The 21,978-nt window shown below is 44.5% G+C and overlaps 1 protein-coding gene and 1 long non-coding RNA gene across 4 annotated transcripts in view; one reads left to right on the top strand and one right to left on the bottom strand.

Moving 5' to 3' along the window:
* Positions 1-21,978, top strand: part of CDH20 (cadherin 20) — an 818,364-nt gene that overhangs the window by 532,705 nt on the left and 263,681 nt on the right. The gene's annotated exons all lie outside the window — the stretch shown is intronic.
* On the bottom strand, positions 1,562-2,811 carry LOC141052880 (uncharacterized). Of its 2 annotated transcripts, XR_012220913.1 has the most exons (3): positions 2,687-2,811; positions 2,539-2,596; positions 1,562-1,772 (listed from the first exon to the last, which is right to left on the bottom strand). It is a non-coding gene; the product is annotated as an uncharacterized lncRNA (long non-coding RNA). The 2 variants fall into 2 exon arrangements; XR_012220914.1 differs by lacking the exon at positions 2,687-2,811 and having other exon boundaries at positions 1,562-1,712; positions 2,539-2,627.

The raw sequence follows: 21,978 nt of genomic DNA, 5'->3' as shown, positions 1-21,978 counted from the left end.
TGGTGTGTCATGCCCTTACATGTCCGTGGCTGCATGTGCGCTACACTGAAAAGGCCAGCGTTTGTCGCTTACAGGTGCAGATAACCCGCTGAACAACGTTAGTGATGGGGATCACTGATTACAATTATTACCCGCGAACAATGATTTCCCAGTAAGTGCAGGTCAACCGCAGTTCCGGAATTAGGCCTAACCGTCATTCCTGAAAAAATGAAAAACTTACGTGTGCAAACCACAGGTGCTGTAGCTTGCTTAACAGCTGGCCAGCCATTCTCACGCCCAGTATGGATTACACGTGATTGCACAAAGGTGAGAAAGGGTACCGTATCACCAGATAACATGTATGGATAGCGTACACATTCAATATATATGTCTCAGGAGGCAGGCTCAGACGGTGTTAGGCCCAGTATGGATTGCACGTGATTGCACAAAGGTTAGAAAGGGTACCGTTTCCCCGGATAACATGTATGGATAGCGTACACATTCAAAATATATGTCTCAGGAGGCAGGCTCAGACGGTGTTAGGCCCAGTATGGATTGCACAAAGGTTAGAAAGGGTACCGTTTCCCCGGATAACATGTATGGATAGCGTAGACATTCAAAATATATGTCTCAGGAGGCAGGCTCAGACGGTGTTAGGCCCAGTATGGATTGCACGTGATTGCACAAAGGTTAGAAAGGGTACCGTATCCCCGGATAACATGTATGGATAGCGTACACATTCAAAATATATGTCTCAGGAGGCAGGCTCAGACGGTGTTAGGCCCAGTATGGATTGCACGTGATTGCACAAAGGTTAGAAAGGGTACCGTTTCCCCGGATAACATGTATGGGAAAGCGTACACATTCAAAATATATGTCTCAGGAGGCAGGCTCAGACGGTGTTAGGCCCAGTATGGATTGCACGTGATTGCACAAAGGTTAGAAAGGGTACCGTATCCCCGCATAACATGTATGGGTAGCGTACACATTCAAAATATATGTCTCAGGAGGCAGGCTCAGACGGTGTTAGGCCCAGTATGGATTGCATGTGATTGCACAAAGGTTAGAAAGGGTACCGTATCCCCAGATAACATGTATGGATAGCGTACACATTCAAAATATATGTCTCAGGATGCAGGCTCAGACGGTGTTAGGCCCAGTATGGATTGCACGTGATTGCACAAAGGTTAGAAAGGGTACCGTTTCCCCGGATAACATGTATGGATAGCGTACACATTCAAAATATATGTCTCAGGAGGCAGGCTCAGACGGTGTTAGGCCCAGTATGGATTGCACGTGATTGCACAAAGGTTAGAAAGGGTACCGTATCCCCGGATAACATGTATGGATAGCGTACACATTCAAAATATATGTCTCAGGAGGCAGGCTCAGACGGTGTTAGGCCCAGTATGGATTGCACGTGATTGCACAAAGGTTAGCAAAAGAAGAAAGACGCGCACTCTTGCTGTGGAGGAAATAGGTGCTGACTGTACGTGGAGGGTCCACAAACAGTAGTCAGTAGATAAACAGTCGCACTCAAGTGTGGATTAATCTTGCAAAAAATCCTGAAGATTTTGTGAAATTTTTGGATTTTTATTTTATTTCAAATGCATCAAATAGTGTAACACCGCAGACAAAAGAAGTATCCAAAATGTGGGTATAATATCGTAATCCAGGATATGAGTATACTATGGTTACGTTTCGACCTACTAGGAGGCCTTTCTCAAACCATACTGAAAAATAAAATAAAAAGCAATTACAACAATGAATATGGACGACAAACTCGCGGAAAGCTGGAAAAGAAAAAATAAACATGAGAAAAATGTGAAAAAATTTTTTAAAAAATTATTTTTAAAAAAAAATACTAACAAAAAAAACACAACAGAAAAGTAGTGCAAAAAAACCCCTAAGGCTGTGTGCACACGCTGCGGATTTTGCTGCGGTTCCGCAGCGGTTTTGGCCGCTGCGGACCCGCAGCAGTTTCTGCTGCGGTGTACAGTACAATGATTCCCTATGGGAATCAAAAACCGCAGTGCAGACGGTGCGGAATTTTCCGCGCGGATTATCTGCGGTTTTCAATCCGCAGAAAGAATTGACATGTCAATTCTTTCTGCGGATTCTCCTGCGGTTTGCCATCTCCTCCATTGAGGAGATGAAAAACCGCAGGGCAAAACCGCAGAACAATCCGCAGGTAAAACCGCAGGTCTTTTGACCTGCGGTTTCACCTGCGGATTGTACAAAATCCGCACCTTTTCCGCAGCGTGTGCACACAGCCTAAAGGCGAAACATATATCTATACAAATTTAAGCACAACAACATAAAGGTCCCTAGGGCAATTAGGAAAATGTCATATAGAGAGTAAAAAAATTAAATTAAGCAAGTGCTAGAGAGACTATTGGCCACAAGTCAATTTTAACATTCTAGGCATCAGGAGTAACAATGGGGATAAGCAGCAGACCTAGATGAGACATATTATAGTATTGTCTCTGTACATGATGAAATAACAGGGGTGGTGGAAACACAAGGCAGGCAAATAAGGCAGATATACTGAGTACTAACCTCAAGTAGTGTCAAGAAAAAGATTAATTAGAGCATTTTCAGAAGTCCCAAACAGGGGCTGTAGGAGAAAACATGAGAATTGAATGTGGAGAAGAAAAAAATGGATCAGAAGGAGATGTTATGCACCAGGTGGTGCTGCAGAGCTGACCTGATGGCATGGGAGCAGCCTGGACCTGCGGTGTTGTAAGTGTGTGCTCAAGAAAGCGCGGTATATATATGTATTAAGAAGGTGCAGGATGATGACGTCATAAAGCCAACGTGGCTAGAGCGTCCTTGTGTCTGTATGGGGTTTGCAGCATAGGGAGGGAGGGAGAGCAGAGGGAGGTCAGGCTGAGGGCAGTGTGTGTTTGGAAGAAGTCACTACCTGCACTGTTGAAGGAGAGACTCAGTAGTAGAGGGAGGGGTGAGAAGGGGAGAGAACAGTTTATGATAAATGAGAGAGAGGAAGGAATGAAGTTGGAAATGTGTAAATAAATAAAAAAGAAGTAGAGGGGAAGAAAAAGAAAGATAAGAAAAGCAGGTTAATAAATAAGAAGAAGGGATATAGGTAAAAAAGAGGGGGGGAAGGAAAAAGGGGAAAAAATAAAATAAAACATGGAAAAAAATAAATGAAATGGGAAAAATAAATTGAAAAAATAAAAAGTAGAAAAATTAAAAATTAAAAAATAAGAAGTAAGATGAAAATAAAGAACAAAAAAAAAAAAAAAAAACTAAAACTAAAAATGAATTAATGATAGAATTTGAGAGAAAATGTGAAAAAAAGGGGGAAAAAGGGAATAAAATAATAATAATAATAATAATAATAATAATAATAAAGGGGAAAGAAGAAAAAGAAAAGAAAAACGAAAAACGGATGAAAAATAAAAAATGAAAATAGAAAAAATATATTTATATACGGGAATACTCACCCATGCGGGGGAGGGGGGAAAAAAAATTAGTGGATCTGTAAGATAAAGAAATAAAAAGAATTGAGATACAATGAGATGGAAAGCCGCCATTCCACCACCCTAAGGGATAAAAAGACAACATAATATTAGGTTAATAATATATGTGAATACATGCTTAAACCAAAGATGCATAAAATAGGTAGAAATCCAAGGAACTAATGCGGGCTAAGGTCCAACTCACGGTTAAGGCCTTTAGGGGCCAAAGTCTGTAACCTATATATCCAGAAGGATACCCTTGATTTTAGGAGCTTGATGTGGTCACCTCCCCTGCGCGGTCTTTCAACTTTTTCTATAACCTGGAACCTGAGTTGAGATACTGAGTGGTTGGCGTTGATGAAGTGATATGGGATTGGAAGCCAAGTCTTCTTGCACCGGATAGTTGATTTATGGCTCGAAATTCTGTCGCGTACGTGCTGAGTAGTTTCGCCAACGTATAGAAGGCCACAGGGGCACTTAATTAGGTAAACCACATAGTTCGTGTCACATGTAAAAAAGCCCCTGATGCCATAGCGTTTGCCAGTACGTGGATGTGTTATGTCGCTCCCCTTGATCACATTGGAGCAACAAGCGCACCCAAGACAGGGAAATGTGCCGTTTCGTTCAGTTCCAAGAAAGGTCTGTCTAGGAGTTCTAGTTAGACTACCAATATCGGCTCTGATCAGCTCATCTCGGATATTTCTAGGACGGCGTTTGCACATAAGTGCTGGTGTTTTAAATGCCTCAATGTGGGGATAGGATCTAGGTAGAATTGACCAATGTTTGTGGATAATGTGATAAATTTTGGGCATAACAGGATGGTGGGTGTGTACGAAGGTGACACGTTCGCCTTTGGGTTGAGATGGTTGCAGAGGGCAAGGTTCCAGGGCACGGCGTGTTTCACTTTCAAGAAGTTTGGTGGGATAATGCCTTACTTTGAATTTGTCTGACATTTCATTGAGGCGAATGGGAGCCAGAGTAGGGTCTGTGACAATTCTAGTAACGCGTGTGAACTGAGAACGGGGGAGACTATCCTTGGTAGAGGCAGGGTGACAGCTTGTGTAATGAAGAAGGTTGTTGGAGTCGGTGGGTTTAACATATAGATCAGTAGAGAGTGTACCAGTGCAGGACTTGATTACTAGTGTATCCAGGCCCAGACTACACAGCGGAGGAGCAGGGAGAGGTAAAGATTGCAAATGCTGGGGCCCTGCCCAAGCAAGGGGGGCCCACTCGTGGGCGTCGGTACTGGCACTGGGCCCCTCATAGTACGGCGGTGTGTCTGACGGCGGGTGTGCACCACCACCATCAGAGACACTTGATTGCACTATGAAGGACCCTGTACCAGTGCCCGCGCCCAAGAGTCGGCCTACCCACCTGTCCAGGGCAATGGCACTCGCACGGTGTCGTGCGCTAGGTGGTGACCCCGGCCATGGGGGGGGAGGCAGCACAGTTAGGGAGTTTTAGAAAATGGCATATGTTGATGTTGGACATTCAGCTGATGCAAAAGGTGAAATAGGTCAAGTCCCAGGAAGAGGTGGACCAAAGCAAGCCATTTTTCTGTCACCCTATGTGTCATCAGAGGAAGGTGGGACAAAATCCTTGGAAACCCATGCGTGGTTCATTTTAATGAAGGTTAGATCATCCACATTTTGGGTTGACAGACGGGTCCTTTTTTCTGTCAGGATTGATCCAGCTGCACTGAAGACTCTTTCCGATAGCACACTTGCAGCTGGGCAAGCGAGCTCCTGTAAGGCATATTGGGCCAATTCAGGCCAGGTGTCCAGTTTAGCGGCCCAATAGTCAAAGGGGAATGACCTGTGTGGGAGAACATCGATATGGGAGGAAAAGTAGTTTGTAACCATAGTTGACAACTGCTGTCTCCTGTCACTTTCCATCGATGCAGTATTACCAGTTGTGTGAGCGGTACTTGAAAAATCAGTCCACAACATTGTCATGAAACCCCTGTCTCCAACGCCACTTCTGCTGTGTGCACCACGAACACCTCTGCCAAGCTGCCCCTGGCCCGTACGGCTCGTGTGAGAACCATCACCGCTGCTGTGTGCTGGGAATGCCTCAAGCAACCGATTTACCAGAGTTGCTTGTTTATTAGCCAATATTAGGTCAAGGTTCTCCTGTGGCATGATGTTTTGTAATTTGCCTTTATAGCGTGGATCCAGGATGCTGGCCAACCAGTAGTCGTCATCGTTCATCATTTTGGCAATGCGTGGGTCCCTTTTTAGGATCTGCAAGGCATAATCTGACATGTGGGCCAATGTTCCCGGTGTCAATGATGCACTGCGAGTGCTGGTTGGAGGAGCACTTTCTGGCAAATCCACATCCCTCCAGTCACGCACAAACCCTGTACCAGACCTTGCCACGCCAACATTTTCACTTGCCCCACGAGATGCATCCTCCTCCCCTAAGTAATCATCCCCATCATCCTCCTCCTCCTCCTCCTCTTCTTCCTCCACCTCGTCCAGGAGAGGTCCCTGAGCAGACAATGGCTGAATGTCATCAAGGATTCCCTCCTCCTCTTCCTCCTCATCAACATTGGCTGCAGACGCCTGCTCCTTAAGGTGCGTCAAAGTTTGCATGAGCAGACGCATAAGTGGGATGCTCATGCTTAGGATGGCGTCGTCTGCGCTTACCAGCCGTGTGCATTCCTCAAAACACTGAAGGACTTTACAGAGGTCTTTCAGCTTCGACCACTGCACACCTGTCAACTCCATGTCTGCTCTCAAAGTGCCTGGCCGTGTATCCTCCCACAAATGCATTATGGCCTGCCTCTGCTCGCACAGCCGCTCCACCATGTGCAGGGTGGAGTTCCACCTTGTTGCAATGTCGATAATGAGGCGGTGGTTGGGAAGGTGGAGCAATCGCTGCAGCTTCTGCATACGAACGGAGTGTACAGGCGACCGGCGGATGTGCGCGCACAGTCTTCGCACCTTCTGGAGCAGGGCTGTTAACTCCGGATAATTTTTGAGGAAGCACTGCACCACCAGGTTCAAGGTGTGAGCCAAGCAAGGTATATGGCTGAGTTTTGAAAGGGCTATGGCTGCCACAAAATTACGGCCGTTATCACTAACTACCTTGCCTGCCTCAAGATGTACACTGCCCAGCCATGACTCAGTTTGTCGCTTCAAGTACTCGGCCAGCACCTCAGCGGTGTGTCTGTTGCCCAAACACATCATCTGCAACACAGCCTGCTGACGCTTTCCACTAGCTGCTCGATAGGGGGACACATCGTGTGCAACAGTGGCAGCTGCAGATGGAGTGCTTGTACGACTGCCCTCTGTGGACGAGCTTTCGCTTCTGGAGGAGGAGGAGGGTCGAACGCCTACAGCCAACTGTTTCCTATACCGTGGGCTAGGCAGCACTGTCCCACCACCGCTGTCCCCTGTAGACCCTGCATCCACCACATTAACCCAGTGCGCAGTGATGGACACGTAACGGCCCTGGCCATGCCGACTGGACCATGCATCAGTTGTGAGGTGCACCTTTCCGCTCACTGACTGCTTGAGTGCATGGACAATGCGGTCTTTCACATGATGGTGGAGGGCTGGGATGGCTTTGCGAGAGAAGAAGTGGCGACTGGGTAGGTCATAGCGTGGTACTGCATAGGCCATGAGTTCGCAGAAAGCTGTGCTTTCCACCAACCGAAAGGGCATCATCTCAAACGAGATTAGTTTGGCAATGTGGGCGTTCAAACCCAGTGTACGCGGATGAGAGACTGAGTACTTTCTTGACCTACTCATAGTGTCTGGGAGGGTGAGCTGGACTTGAGAGCTGCATATGGTGGAAGTAGCGGTGGACAGGGCAGACTGAGAGAGGGTTGATGATGGTGATGGAGTTGGTGTTCTTTCTGATGGCCTAGAATCAGTCTTTCGTTGATATAACAGTGGGATTCCCTGACTGCTGTGGCCTTGCAACGACACCTCAACATTTGCTGCTGTGCTAACCGGTGGGCTTACAGTGGGGGAAACAATGTAGCGTTGCTGACTACCTTCGTTGTGATCAGTTGCACATGTGGCACTTGAGGTTTGGTGTTGTGTCCACGCTTGCAAGTGCATGCTGGTTAAATGTCTAAGCATGCAACTGGTATTCACATTTTTCAGATTTTTCCCTCGGCTAAAGGTCTTTGCGCACTTCTTACAGATAACCTTGGCCTGATCATGAGGATTTTGTTCAAAAAAGTGCCACACTGCACTCTTCCTACTTTGGCAGACATTTTGCGGCCTAGCACGCTGTGATCTTTTGACCCTCCGGACAAGCTGTCCAGCAACTCTTTTGATGTTTGGAACCTGTCTTTGGAGTGCTCCGGGCCTGCCAGATAACAGCTGTTGCGATGTCGATGTCTGCTGTGGATGCTCCTCATCTGAGCTATTGGAAGCAGCACCCTCTTCCCCCAATGGATGCCAATCTGGGTCAACAACTGGGTCATCCATCACCTCCTCTTCTATGTCATGTGCACCTTCCTCTGTGTCACCGTGTATGGTGGTATAGTGTGCGGGAAGGGGCACCTGAGTCTCATCAGGGTCAGAATCTGGCTCTGTACCCTGCGAGGACAATGTAGTGCTCTGAGTGAATGTACCAGCAGAATCATCCATCAGCGGCTGTGCATCAGTGCACTCCATGTCAGATTCATCTTGGCCTGGGTAATTCACCATTTCACTTGATAATCCAGGCATGGTATGTGAAAACAGCTCCATGGAGTAATCAGTAGTATGGCCTGCGTCATCCTTCAATCTTGGTTGGGGTGAAGGACACAAGGAAAGGTGTGGTTCATGAACATGAGCCTCCAAAGACGACTCAGTGCTTTTACTTTTTACAACTGAAGAAGAGGAGGCGATAGAGCTGGAGGCTGAGTCAGCAATGTAAGACAAAACTTTTTCCTGATGCTCTGGCTTTAAAAGCGGTTTGCCAACTCCTAGAATACTAAGCGTTCGAGGCCTTATGTAGCCAGACGATGACGCAGGCTCAACACCTCCTGCATTCGGTCCTATTTTGCTCTTGCCACTACCATCAGATCCACCACCAACACCATCATTACCAGCTGCGAACCCCCGCCCAATTCCACGGCCTCTTCCACCAGCCTTCCTCATTTTTGGTAGAAATGTAGACAAAATCCAACAAACTATATAGTAATGTAAAACAAGGTACAAGGTGTCTATAGGACAGGGGAGATTTTGAATTTCTGCAAACACTTGTGGACACTGGACACTTTTGGATTGTGTGAGGCCCACTGATATCTGAGCGCTATGTGACAGGCTCGATAGCACAGCTGTGACAAAAGTGACTAGAGGATAAGGGAGATTTTGAATTTCTGCAGACACTTGTGGACACTGGACACTTTTGGATTGTGTGAGGCCCAATGAATATCTGAGCGCTATGTGACAGGCTCGATGGCACAGCTGTGACCAAAGTGACTAGAGGATAAGGGAGATTTTGAATCTCTGCACACACTTTTGGACACTGGACACTTTTGGATTCTGTGAGGCCCAATGAATATCTGAGCGCTATGTGACAGGCTCGATGGCACAGCTGTGACCAAAGTGACTAGAGGATAAGGGAGATTTTGAATCTCTGCACACACTTTTGGACACTGGACACTTTTGGATTGTGTGAGGCCCAATGAATATCTGAGCGCTATGTGACAGGCTCGATGGCACAGCTGTGACCAAAGTGACTAGAGGATAAGGGAGATTTTGAATCTCTGCACACTTTTGGACACTGGACACTTTTGGATTGTGTGAGGCCCAATGAATATCTGAGCGCTATGTGACAGGCTCGATGGCACAGCTGTGACCAAAGTGACTAGAGGATAAGGGAGATTTTGAATCTCTGCACACACTTTTGGACACTGGACACTTTTGGATTGTGTGAGGCCCAATGAATATCTGAGCGCTATGTGACAGGCTCGATGGCACAGCTGTGACCAAAGTGACTAGAGGATAAGGGAGATTTTGAATCTCTGCACACACTTTTGGACATTGGACACTTTTGGATTGTGTGAGGCCCACTGATATCTGAGCGCTATGTCACAGGCTCGATGGCACAGCTGTGACAAAAGGGACTAGAGGATAAGGGAGATTGGATTGCGTTTAAAAAAGCAGTTTGCAGAGCAGTGGGTAAACAGCAATGCCAGCCTGTCAGGAAGCCTTAAAAGGCAGCCCAACAACCAACACCACTGATACACCACAATATAGCCTCCCCTTGCACTGCACACACAGTGACTGGTGTGTTGTGCAGGCCAAATTGCTAGCAGCAGAAGCAGTTTTTTTTCTTCTCAGCAGGACAAAAAAAAAAATTGGGATTGCTTTTAAAAAAGCAGTTTGCGGAGCAGTGGGTAAACAGCAATGCAGGAATGTCAGGAAGCCTTAGAAGGCAGCCCAACAACCAACACCACTGATACACCACTATATAGCCTCCCCTTGCACTGCACACACAGTGACTGGTGTGTTGTGCAGGCCAAATCGCTAGCAGCAGAAGCAGTTTTTTTGTCTTCTTCCCTGCCTAACGCTCTCCCTACAGAATCAGCAGCAACCTCTCCCTATACTGAGATCGGCAGAAGTAAGATGGCGGTCGGCGTGCACGCCCTTTTATACCCCCTGTGACGCCCACCAAAGCAAGCCAATCACTTGCATGCCCTTCTGAAAGATGGTGGTGACCCCTGCCTATGTCATCACGTTGCCCACAGTGTCCGTGGATCCTGATTGGCTGAAAAAGAGCGCAAAACAAACTTTTGAAACGCGACTTTGGCGCGTAAGTCGCCGACCTCGTGGCCGACCTCATCCTAGGGTCGGGTTTCGTTTCATGAAACCCGACTTTGCCAAAAGTCGTCGACTTTTGAAATTTTTCGACCCGTTTCGCTCAACTCTAGTGAAGGCACTTTTTTTATATTTTTATTTAGTGCCTTCTGCCACTCCTAACATTATACTAGCGCCAGGGTCTGGCTAGTGATGGCAGAACAGCAGCAACTTCTGCAGTGTGTGCGGCAGCTTGAGGGTCGCTTGGCTACTCTTGAGAGGGCTCTCGCAGCTTCACAAGCCACTGATGCTGCTGTACAGGCACTCACAGACGCGGTAGGTCATATGTCCATGTCCACCTTTGCGCCGACAGTTACCCGCCTCCCGTTGCCTGATAAATATTCTGGTGATGGCGCCTCCTGCAGGGGTTTCATCAGCCAGTGCTCAATCCACCTGGAGCTGCTGGCTGCGCAATTCCCTACAGAATGGGCCAAGGTGACCTTTATTTTTTCCCTACTGTCGGGCAAGGCGCTGGAATGGGCTACGCCTTTATGGGAGTGTGGTGACCCTGATATTCGGACCGCTGCCCACTTGTTAACAGCCATCAAGCAAGTTTTTCTCTGTCCACGGGTCACACACAACACCTCTCTACAGTTGCTTGCCTTGTCTCAAGGATCCCTCTCGGTTAGCCAGTATGCCATCCGTTTTCAGACACTGGCGTCCGAGCTGGAGTGGTCCTACAAGGCACTGATTCCGTTTTTTTGGAGAGGTTTAGCGGAGCACGTCCAGGATGCTCTCTCTACTAGAGAGATCCTTACTTCTCTGGAGGAGATAATATCCATCTCCTCCCGTATTGACCTCCGTTTTTCGGAGCGCGGTATGGAGCATGCTCACTCTAAGCGGAGAGGTACTCCGGCTCCCAACTTTTTTGAGCCTCTGGAGCTGCCCGAGCCAGAGGTTCTACCTCCAGAGCCCATGGAGGTGTCTTCCGCCGTTTTTGAGTCACGCCCGGCTCAAGAGTCCATACGCGGTTGTCACCATCTATACGCTGCTCCTCAGGAAGAAAGCGCCCCGCAATGGTCAGATTGTGAGTCGGTCGGCGAGACCTTTGTTCCTCCTCGCTTGCAGACTAAGATTCTCGCGTGGGCACACGCATCCAATGCGAACGGCCATCGTGGCTACATGCAGACCACGAAGTCTCTGGCCGGATCGTATTGGTGGCCGCACAGGGCTCAGGACGTTAAAAGGTTTATTCGGGCATGCACCTCTTGTGCTCGGGATAGTCTTCCCAGACGGAGTTTGGCGACGGCCGCTGATACACGGTGCCGCTCTCCTGAAACTCCCGCTCCCATCATCTCCCGGGTGTCCCTTTTGAGACATGACGATCTTGCTCCCGCTGATACCTTCAGTGTGTCACGGTTTTCTTTGTCACCTACCAGGACATCAGGCTCACCTTTGGACGAGTCTGAGGCCTATGCCACTGTCGGGCACAGGCTGGTGGCTCGGAAGGTTCAGGGGGGGGGCCTAGGAGGGGACGGTAATGTTAGGAGTCAGATTTCGGCCATTACTAGGCAGGAATCTAGACCCTTACATGCTGCAGTCTCCTGCTCTTTGTCTAAAGCAAGGGAGATTGCAGAGGAGATTGCTTCACAGCAACTCTCTCTGGAGGCTAAGTCCTTCGTTCCATCCTCTGAGCATGCTCATGGGACCATCGGCCATTGGAGTTCAGGAGTCAGGTGCTCAGGTCCTGCTCCAGATTCCATTGGCTCAGCTCAGAGATCTGGAAACCTTTGGAAGGTTCCATTTGCTATAAAAAGCGCGCATGGCTGTTCCGCCATGCGCTAGTATAGTCGCACTTGCTGTGTGTATGTGGATGGATGCATGGACTGGTGAATGACTCATTTGAAACCCCTTCCTTGGATATTATGGCTGTGTGTGGGAAAGAGTTATAGCCAGTAGACAGCGCCAGCGCGCCATTGCTCCACTATTGCACCTGCTAGCATCTAACATCGCGCTTGCGTTAGTGTGGTGTTACCTTGCGGCAAGTCTCACGTCGCGCTGCTGTTGCAGCTATTGCTTGCGTCTGCAGTTGCAGCGCAGTTTTCCACAAGAGTTTACGGTAGGTCCTGGCGGAGTGAGTGCCGTTTTTTAACCACATCGGTGACCATATACCGCTCGTGCACCGCTGAGTCCCTGTGTTCTGAACAGGCTCTGCGTTGTTGTATTTTCTTTATTGGCTCTGTGCGTTTAACAGAGATTCCTTTGTGCATCTGGGTGCCATCTAAACCCTGTGCACATTACCGCCAGATTGCTCTGCGTCACTTAGCTGCGGTTTCTCCATCTACCGCACGGTGGACCCCGAGTGGCGAAGGCACTTTATTTATATTTTTATTTAGTGCCTTCCGCCACTCCTAACAGAAGACACAAGAGGAATGAATACATTATGGATACAAAAGCAGTGCAATATCAGGGTAGGATTATATGCAATTCATATACACACACACACAATGCAGGAAAGTTGAATGGATGAGTGAGCATACTAGAGCAGGATTATATGTAATTCATATACACACACAATGCAGGAAAGTTGAATGGATGAGTGAGCATACCAGAGCAGGATTATATGCAATTCATAAACACACACAATGCAGAAAAGTTGAATGGATGAGTGAGCATGCCAGAGCAGGATTATATGCAATTCAAATACACACACAATGCAGGAAAGTTGAATGGATGAGTGAGCATGCCAGAACAGGATTATATGCAATTCATATACACACACAATGCAAGAAAGGTGAATGGATGAGTGAGCATACCAGAGCAGGATTATATGCAATTCATATACACACACAATGCAGGAAAGTTGAATGGATGAGTGAGCATGCCAGAGCAGGATTATATGCAATTCAAATACACACACAATGCAGGAAAGTTGAATGGATGAGTGAGCATACCTGTGGGTAGACAAAACAACTCAATTAGATGACGCAGGTGGTGGTGAGGATGAAGGTAATACAGCAATGAGGAATGGGTAAGTGCATCATGGAATTCTAGTCTAATTCACAGTAGTGTAATTAGAAATCTGTAATTTGAAATATAGATTTTGAAATATGCATGGTCAGACACGTCTGGTCAGATGCATGGCCCTGAATATATAGGATGAGAACATATACAAAGATGGGAGACCATACAACAGGATGGAGGAACATATACCAGGATGGAGGGACACATAGCAGCATGGTGGAGCATATACCAGGATGGTGGAACATATACCAGGATGAGGGAGTATATTCCTTTATATTTGCAGTCTGGTACCCCTGCTCATGTCTGTCTGTGGCTGCACTTTGTTGTGCCTGCCTGCTCTCTGCTTCCCCTGCCTGGTCTGCTTGCCCCGTTTGCTCTCTGCTGCCCCGCCTGCTTTCTGTATGAGTTGCTTTTTCTAAACTAAATCCTCAGTATTCAGGTTAAATTGCAGTGTTGTCACTTTGCGATAAATAAGTGGGTTTTGGGTTGCAGTTTGGGCACTCGGGATCTAAAAAGATCGTCATCACTGTTGTAGTACATTACTTCAATAAAATGGCATCAGAGTCAGCATGTATGTATACAATGGTCTCCAACGCCATTTTATTGAATACACTGTATATGCAAATTCACCACCCAGGATTAGAACGGGATCAACAGCAAGTATAATATAACACTGTGTACAAACAATTGCTCATTTTGCCCTGCTACTCATCTAATTCTTCTATTTCTCATTAGGTCAATAAAAATTGATTACGGTAGGTTAATCCTCCTAAACTCAGTGTAGAAGAAGGAAGTCAATTTTCTCTGCACAAGGCATGAATCACTGCAAAAAGTTCTTGGTCTTCTGGGTGAGGAGTTGAAGAGGGGAATGAATAATGCAGGGAAAATATACTTCCTGCTTCTACATATAGCAGAGAAAAGAGAAGAATTTACTGTGTAGAAAGTCAAAATGAGCAATTGTAAGTACGCAGTGCTGCTGTATAATATGATGTCTGCAATATATGAAGAGAAAAAAAATTAATGGGAGTGCTTCTTTAATAAAGGATGGTACTGTGCATAATAAGGCTGGTCGAAATGTAAGTTGTTGTTTTACAAACAAGACTGGAACTACCCAACATCACTCTGTACGCCATATAGTATAATAGAGAATAAATATTTAGATCTAGCAGTCTCATCTTACTTGACTTGTTTTATTTCTTTTCATCTCAGTCTGCTCTTGACCTACATTTATAGCTTATCCAGACTATGGGGCGTCACATAAGAATTTGTTGCACAAAAGTCTTCTGATCCTCTCTTTTTTATCAGATCACTGCATCACTAAAAATAAGGTCACGTATACATACTGTACATACATTGTATCTCTACATACAGTACATATACTGTACATATGCTGTATATATACATATATATAATATATATAAATAATTACAGTATATATATATTTATCTATCTCTACATCTCAATGTGTATACATATATAAATACATATAGTATACTGTATATATATACAGTATATATATATATATACACTGTATATATACACACACACATAGTGTGTTGAGCAAAAATAAGTATAACCTCTTTTAAAAGTGAGATTTTAATCAGCATCTCACTGAGCATAAGAACAGTTTCCAAATCAAATTTTAACAAGACTGAGTTTTATAGAGCATTTTTTTAGCCCTTAAAGATAAAATGAAAATATGGTTAATAATAAGACTTGCATTACAACAGTCATGAAGTCTGAGATTAGTGTATACAAGAGTATAAGAAGCTACAAATCTATCATCTTCAGAGAAAAGTCGTTTGGTCTTCAAAGGAATTATAACAGACTGTGTGGAGCGGGATTCCAGTTATGAATATAGAATTTTCTGTGCACGACAGAGGTCTTTTAGTTATGGGAGACATATTTTCGATGCTGTGGTGAACGTAACACATTTACATACGTCACTATACAGTATATGCCATGTTTCCTATCTATGGAAAGCTAAGATCACGATAGGAAATATGGCATTATTATCTACCGCCTGGGACCTCCTGGTGGTGAGACATCCTGAAAATGGGGTATCTAATAATTTTTAGGGGACCTAGCCTCATCTCTTGACCAACCCAAATCTGAGGTCATCCAGGGGAGGTATGTGGACATGACTTTTATCTGATAAATACAGATTTTGAATTATAAAAAGAAGTGCTTCCCTCCACTAAGATCTGCACCATTTCTGTGATACAAGTTTAGTACTTTTCTTTTGTTATCCCCTTTGATTTTATGTGATTGTATTTACTGTGTTGCTTTGTCCTCTTTTGTAATATTTTTTGCATATTTTTATAAACACTGCCTACTTTTCGGCTTAAATATATATAATTTAATAGCTTTGTTCCTTTTCCTATATGAACCACACCCTTGAAGCCATACACTATCTGTAACAGTTGTCCAATCAGCCTGTCTAATCAATTGGTGGTTGCAGATAGTTTTCCTTCATTGCGGAGCTTGGCAGTGGCCGTTTCGGCGTATGTACATGTATATTCCATGTGTTGGAATTGGAAATGTATAAACCATACATTCACTGTGAGCTGCCTAATATCTGTCCTAGTAGCGAAAACAGCCATGGCCTTGTTCATCAGTCGCCAGTCAATTGCGTAATTGTGATCTGATGATTGGAGGCAACGGAGTGCTTTTCGTGACAAATCGGTGGCAGCGCTGGGATATCTGTGTGATCTCACAGATGGTTCCCTGAGGCTATGAATGAAATAAATCCTCCTGACACCAGCAGCATTCATGCAGCCCCACATAAGGACACTGACCTCACAATTTTTCACTGTAGGCAATAAGCTTTAGTCTTCTCCTCACCTTTGTGACACCGTACAGTTTTCAAGCCATTAGTTCCAAAAACATTTATCTTGGTTCATCACTCCAGAATAAAGAGTCCCAATAGTCTTCATATTTTTCAGCATGAGACCTGGCAAATTTTAGGTGGGCTTTTTTGTGCATGGGCATTAGGAGAGGCTTTCTTCATGAATAACACACATGCATGCCATGCCTCTGCAGTGTCTGCAATATTGTGCAACAGGAAACACTCACCTCCATTGGCTTTCTACCTTTTTAGCTATCTGCAGTGAATTTGCATGTTGATTTTCTTCAACATTTCTAATCAGAAGTTGCTCCTACTTAGGAGGTTAGGTGTTAACCTCTGTGGTTGTCTTGTACATCTCATGTGAAATGGCTGTAGTTCCATCTTTGTTAAATGTTTGCATTATTTTTACTACATTATTTTGACTTGTTTTTCCAAACTTTTATTGGTTTCTCAATAAATGGGGAAAATAAGGGAGAGGAAAGAAGGGGGGGAAGGGGGGGAAGGTGAGAGGTAAAGGGAAGGAAGGAAAAAAGGAAGGACAACAAAGTCCAAATGTAAAGATAACATGAAAATGAAACATGTTAATGCAGAAACACATTGTAAAATGAACTCTAGCAAAGGTAGGTATATAAGCATATAACCTATTAATTCCATACCAACCAAAAGACCCAGACCCAAGGGGTCTTAGGCAGGTGCACTCCGGTTGCAGCCTTAAGTAAACAACTCCAGCCATCTGGACCATTTCCTGGCATATTTGGCAAATTGATCATGCATATTTGCAAATTTTAGTTCAAAGGAACGATGAAGACTAATTTTGTCTATAATGTCATTAATTTGCGGGGCTTTGGGGTTTTTCCAAAGGAAAGCGATATTGTGTTTAGAGACTAATAAAATATGCATAATCAATAGTCTGTTAGTAGGATCAATTGTATCAGCGTCCAGGGAGAGAAGGGCCAGATGAGGAGACAAAATAAGTCGTATTCCTAGGATAAGATCAATAAGGTTTGAAACCTTTCTCCAAAAAGGAACAATTTTGGGACATTGCCAAAAGATGTGCAGGATATTTCCAGGCCTACCACAACCCCTCCAACAGAGTGGAGAATTGTCAGGATTGATTTTATGGAATCTTACTGGGGTGTAATACCATCTTGTTAAGAGTTTGAAGTGGGTCTCTTGTAGTGATAAAGAAATGGTAGAGGCGTACGAGAGGGAACATGCCTGTTCAAGGTCAGGAGGGTCAATTATTGTATGTAATTATTTTTCCCATTTGAAAATATTTTGAGTCTTGACCACTGCAAAGCTATTATTACACCATTTGAATGTATACTCAAAACTCCAGAAAATATTATGATCTATATTACAAATAAGATTAACTGCTGGTTCAGAAATTCTTGGCGAGATAGCAAGGAACTCATGGAGTATGTCCTTGAGGATGACATATTGTAAGAAAGCAGGAGTAGAAGATTGAAATCTTTTCTTGAGTTTGTTGTAAGGTGTACAAGTGGAGCCATCGTAAAAATATTTGAGTTTTTGAGCCCAAGTTCAGACCAGATGGGGTCAATAGTCTGACTGGATGCTTGAAAAATAACTGATAAGGCAGGATTTTATGATGTGACTATTTTGTTAGTGCCTCTTTTTGGAACAGAAATTTTTTTCAGGCCTCAGAAATAGCTTGAAAAATCGGGTGAGAATTTTTGATTACTTTTCTTTGAAGGAGTTGGTTCAGAATTAGTAGATGAAGAGGTTTATAATTGTTGAAAAACAATTCTAGTTCATGCCAAGCTGGAGTCGATTCATGTGGCCACCAGTATGCGCTTTGTTTAACCAAATTTGCAGTGTAATATGCCACAATATTTGGAGAACCATCTCCACCATAAGATTTGTGGTTGTATAGAATGTTTTTTGCTATTATGGGTCTTTTGTTATTCCATATAAAGGAGTTCAGTGAGGCTTGAAGATTTGTAAGAGAAGAAGTGGGAATTTTTAAAGGAAGTGAATGGAGTAGATATAGAATTTTTGGAAAAATGTACGATTTGACCATCATGATTCTTCCCCACCAAGAGAGTCCACCATTAGAGTTGAGCGATACCGTCCGATACTTCAAAGTATCGTATCGGATGGTATCGGCCGATCTTTAAAAAAAGTATCGGTATCGCCGATTCCGATACCGGAAGTCCCATTCAAGTCTATGGGACTTCCGGTATCGGAATAAGAAAAACCCTTTCCTGCCCTTGTACAGCCTCTCTGGGGTCTGTACGGGCCTTTCGGGGGGCTGTGCCGGCCTGCCAGGGGGTCTGTGCAGGCTCCGGTGGTCTGTGCCGGCCTGCCGGTGGTCTGTGCAGGCTCCGGGGGGCTGTGCCGGCCTGCCGGGGGGCTGTGCCGGCTCCGGGGGGCTGTGCCGGCCTGCCGGGGGGCTGTGCCGGCCTGCCGGGGGGCTGTGCAGGCTCCGGGGGTCTGTGCAGGCATCGTCCGATGGGACTACAAGTCCCATCGGGCGATGCCTGCTACCATGACAGTGATTGACACATTAGCCAATGATGGGACAGTAGTAGTCCCATCATCCGGCTAATGTGTTAAATGTAAAAAAAAAAAAAAAAAAAAAAAAATTACATGCTACATACATACAACGTGCATACTACATACATGCTACATTCATACTACATACTACATACATGCTACATACATACTACATATATACTACATGCATGCTACATACATACTGCATGCTACATACATACCACATACATACTACATACATACTACATATATACTACATGCATGCTACATACATACTACATGCTACATACATACCACATACATACTACATATATACTACATGCATGCTACATACATACTACATGCTACATACATACCACATATATACTACATACATACTACATATATACTGCATGCTACATACATACTACATATATACTACATGCATGCTACATACATACTACATGCTACATACATACTACATACATACTACATACATACTACATATATACTACATGCTACATACATACTACATGCTACATACATACTACATATATACTACATTCATGCTACATACATACTACATATATACTACATGCATGCTACATACATACTACATGCTACATGCATGCTACATACATACTACATACATACTACATGCTACATACATACCACATATATACTACATACATACAATACATTCATACAATACATACATAGACATACAGTACATATAACATAGAGTAACATACTTACCAATACTTGTCACATTGTTCCCCGAAGCCATTGTCGTCTACGGAATAAATATTAACATAACAAACCACAAAAATACTCACCCACGATCCGAAGCAGTCCACGAGTGTGTCCCACGACGATCTTGGGTAGAGAACTGCAGCATCAGATGATGCTGCCGTTCTCTACGGGCTGCAGGAATCCAATGACGGAAGGTAGGTATCCTTCCGCACTGTATTCCTCCGCCACTTAAAAAAAAAAAGTCCCTAGTCTCACTTTATGCCATTGCTGTGTGGGAATTTCCCACACAGCAATGGCATAAAGTGAGACTAGGGACTTTTTTTTTTTAAGTGGCGGAGGAATACAGTGCGGAAGGATACCTACCTTCCGTCATTGGATTCCTGCAGCCCGTAGAGAACGGCAGCATCATCTGATGCTGCAGTTCTCTACCCAAGATCGTCGTGGGACACACTCGTGGACTGCTTCGGATCGTGGGTGAGTATTTTTGTGGTTTGTTATGTTAATATTTATTCCGTAGACGACAATGGCTTCGGGGAACAATGTGACAAGTATTGGTAAGTATGTTACTCTATGTTATATGTACTGTATGTCTATGTATGTATTGTATGAATGTATTGTATGTATGTAGTATATATGTGGTATGCATGTAGCATGTAGTATGTATGTAGCATGCATGTAGTATATATGTAGTATGTATGTAGCATGCAGTATATATGTAGTATGTATGTAGTATATATGTGGTATGTATGTAGCATGTAGTATGTATGTAGCATGCATGTAGTATATATGTAGTATGTAGTATGTATGTGGTATGTATGTAGCATGTAGTATGTATGTAGCATGTAGTATGTATGTAGCATGCATGTAGTATATATGTAGTATGTAGTATGTATGTGGTATGTATGTAGCATGTAGTATGTATGTAGCATGTAGTATGTATGTAGCATGCATGTAGTATATATGTAGTATGTATGTAGCATGCAGTATATATGTAGTATGTATGTAGTATATATGTGGTATGTATGTAGCATGTAGTATGTATGTAGCATGCATGTAGTATATATGTAGTATGTATGTAGCATGTAGTATGTATGTGGTATGTATGTAGCATGTAGTATGTATGTAGCATGCATGTAGTATATATGTAGTATGTATGTAGCATGCAGTATATATGTAGTATGTATGTAGTATATATGTGGTATGTATGTAGCATGCATGTAGTATATATGTAGTATGTATGTGGTATGTATGTAGCATGTAGTATGTATGTAGCATGCATGTAGTATATATGTAGTATGTATGTAGTATGTATGTAGTATGTATGTAGCATGCAGTATGTATGTAGTATGTATGTAGTATATATGTAGTATGTATGTAGCATGCATGTAGTATGTATGTAGCATGTATGTAGTATGTATGTAGTATATATGTAGTATGTATGTAGCATGTAGTATGTATGTAGCATGCATGTAGTATGTATGTAGTATTTTTTTTTTTTTTTTTTTTTTTTTTAACATTTAACACATTAGCCGGATGATGGGACTACTACTGTCCCATCATTGGCTAATGTGTCAATCACTGTCATGGTAGCAGGCATCGCCCGATGGGACTTGTAGTCCCATCGGACGATGCATGCACAGACCCCCGGACATCAGCACAGCCCCCCGGCAGGCCGGCACAGCCCCCCGGCAGGCCGGTACAGACCCCCACAGGGTGCACAGACCACCGGCAGGCCGGCACAGCCCCCCGGCAGGCCGGTACAGACCCCCACAGGGTGCACAGACCACCGGCAGGCCGGCACAGCCCCCCGGCAGGCCGGTACAGACCCCGGGCAGTCCACACAGCCCCCCGGCAGGCCGGCACAGCCCCCCGGCAGGCCGGCAGAGACCCCCGGAAGGCCCAAAATGACGGCGCATCATGATGCGCACACACCGCGCATCATGATGACGTCAGGCCGTTAATCAACTTTGAACTTCCGATTCCGATGCCGAATTCCGATATTGAAAAAATATCGGAAGTCGGTATCGGAATTCCGATACAGCAAGTATCGGCCGATACCCGATACTTGCGGTATCGGAATGCTCAACACTATCCACCATCTTTAGAAATACGGAATTCATTAATAATCTTTTTAGTAAGGAGCTCCCAGTTTATTTTTATTAGAGAGTCTATATTTTTGACAAATTTTACACCTAAGTATGTCAGCCCATCAGTAGCGCAACCCCAAGGCGCGAGGCTCTCAATTTCCTCTTGATCTACTCCCAGATTAAAGCCAAGTATTTTTGATTTTGAGTCGCTTATTTTAAAATAAGAGATCTGTGAAAAAATCTTGAATAGGTTTTGTAAGGCAGTGATAGAGTCACTTTGATTAGTGAGGGTAAGAATGATATCGTCTGCATACAAAGCGATTTTAAAATCTCTATGCAAGGTCTTAATTCCAAAGATCTCTCTATTGTCTCTGATTAGCTGGGCCAAAGGCTTGATAGCCAGTGCAAATAACAGTGGTGACAAGGGACAACCTTGTCTAGTCCCGTTTACTATTCTGAACATAGAGGAAAGATGATTGTTAGAGTATACCTTGGCCCCAGGGCTGGAGTACAAAGCTATGATACCCCCCCGTGAGCCGAGAATTCATTCCGAAGTGTTTGAG

The sequence above is a fragment of the Dendrobates tinctorius genome, unplaced genomic scaffold, assembly GCF_039654945.1.
Source record: "Dendrobates tinctorius isolate UK_male_01 unplaced genomic scaffold, ASM3965494v1 ptg000163l, whole genome shotgun sequence".
Taxonomy (NCBI): domain Eukaryota; kingdom Metazoa; phylum Chordata; class Amphibia; order Anura; family Dendrobatidae; genus Dendrobates; species Dendrobates tinctorius.
The sequence above is the reverse complement of the archived record's forward strand: the minus strand, read 5'-3'. Positions and strand labels throughout refer to the sequence as shown.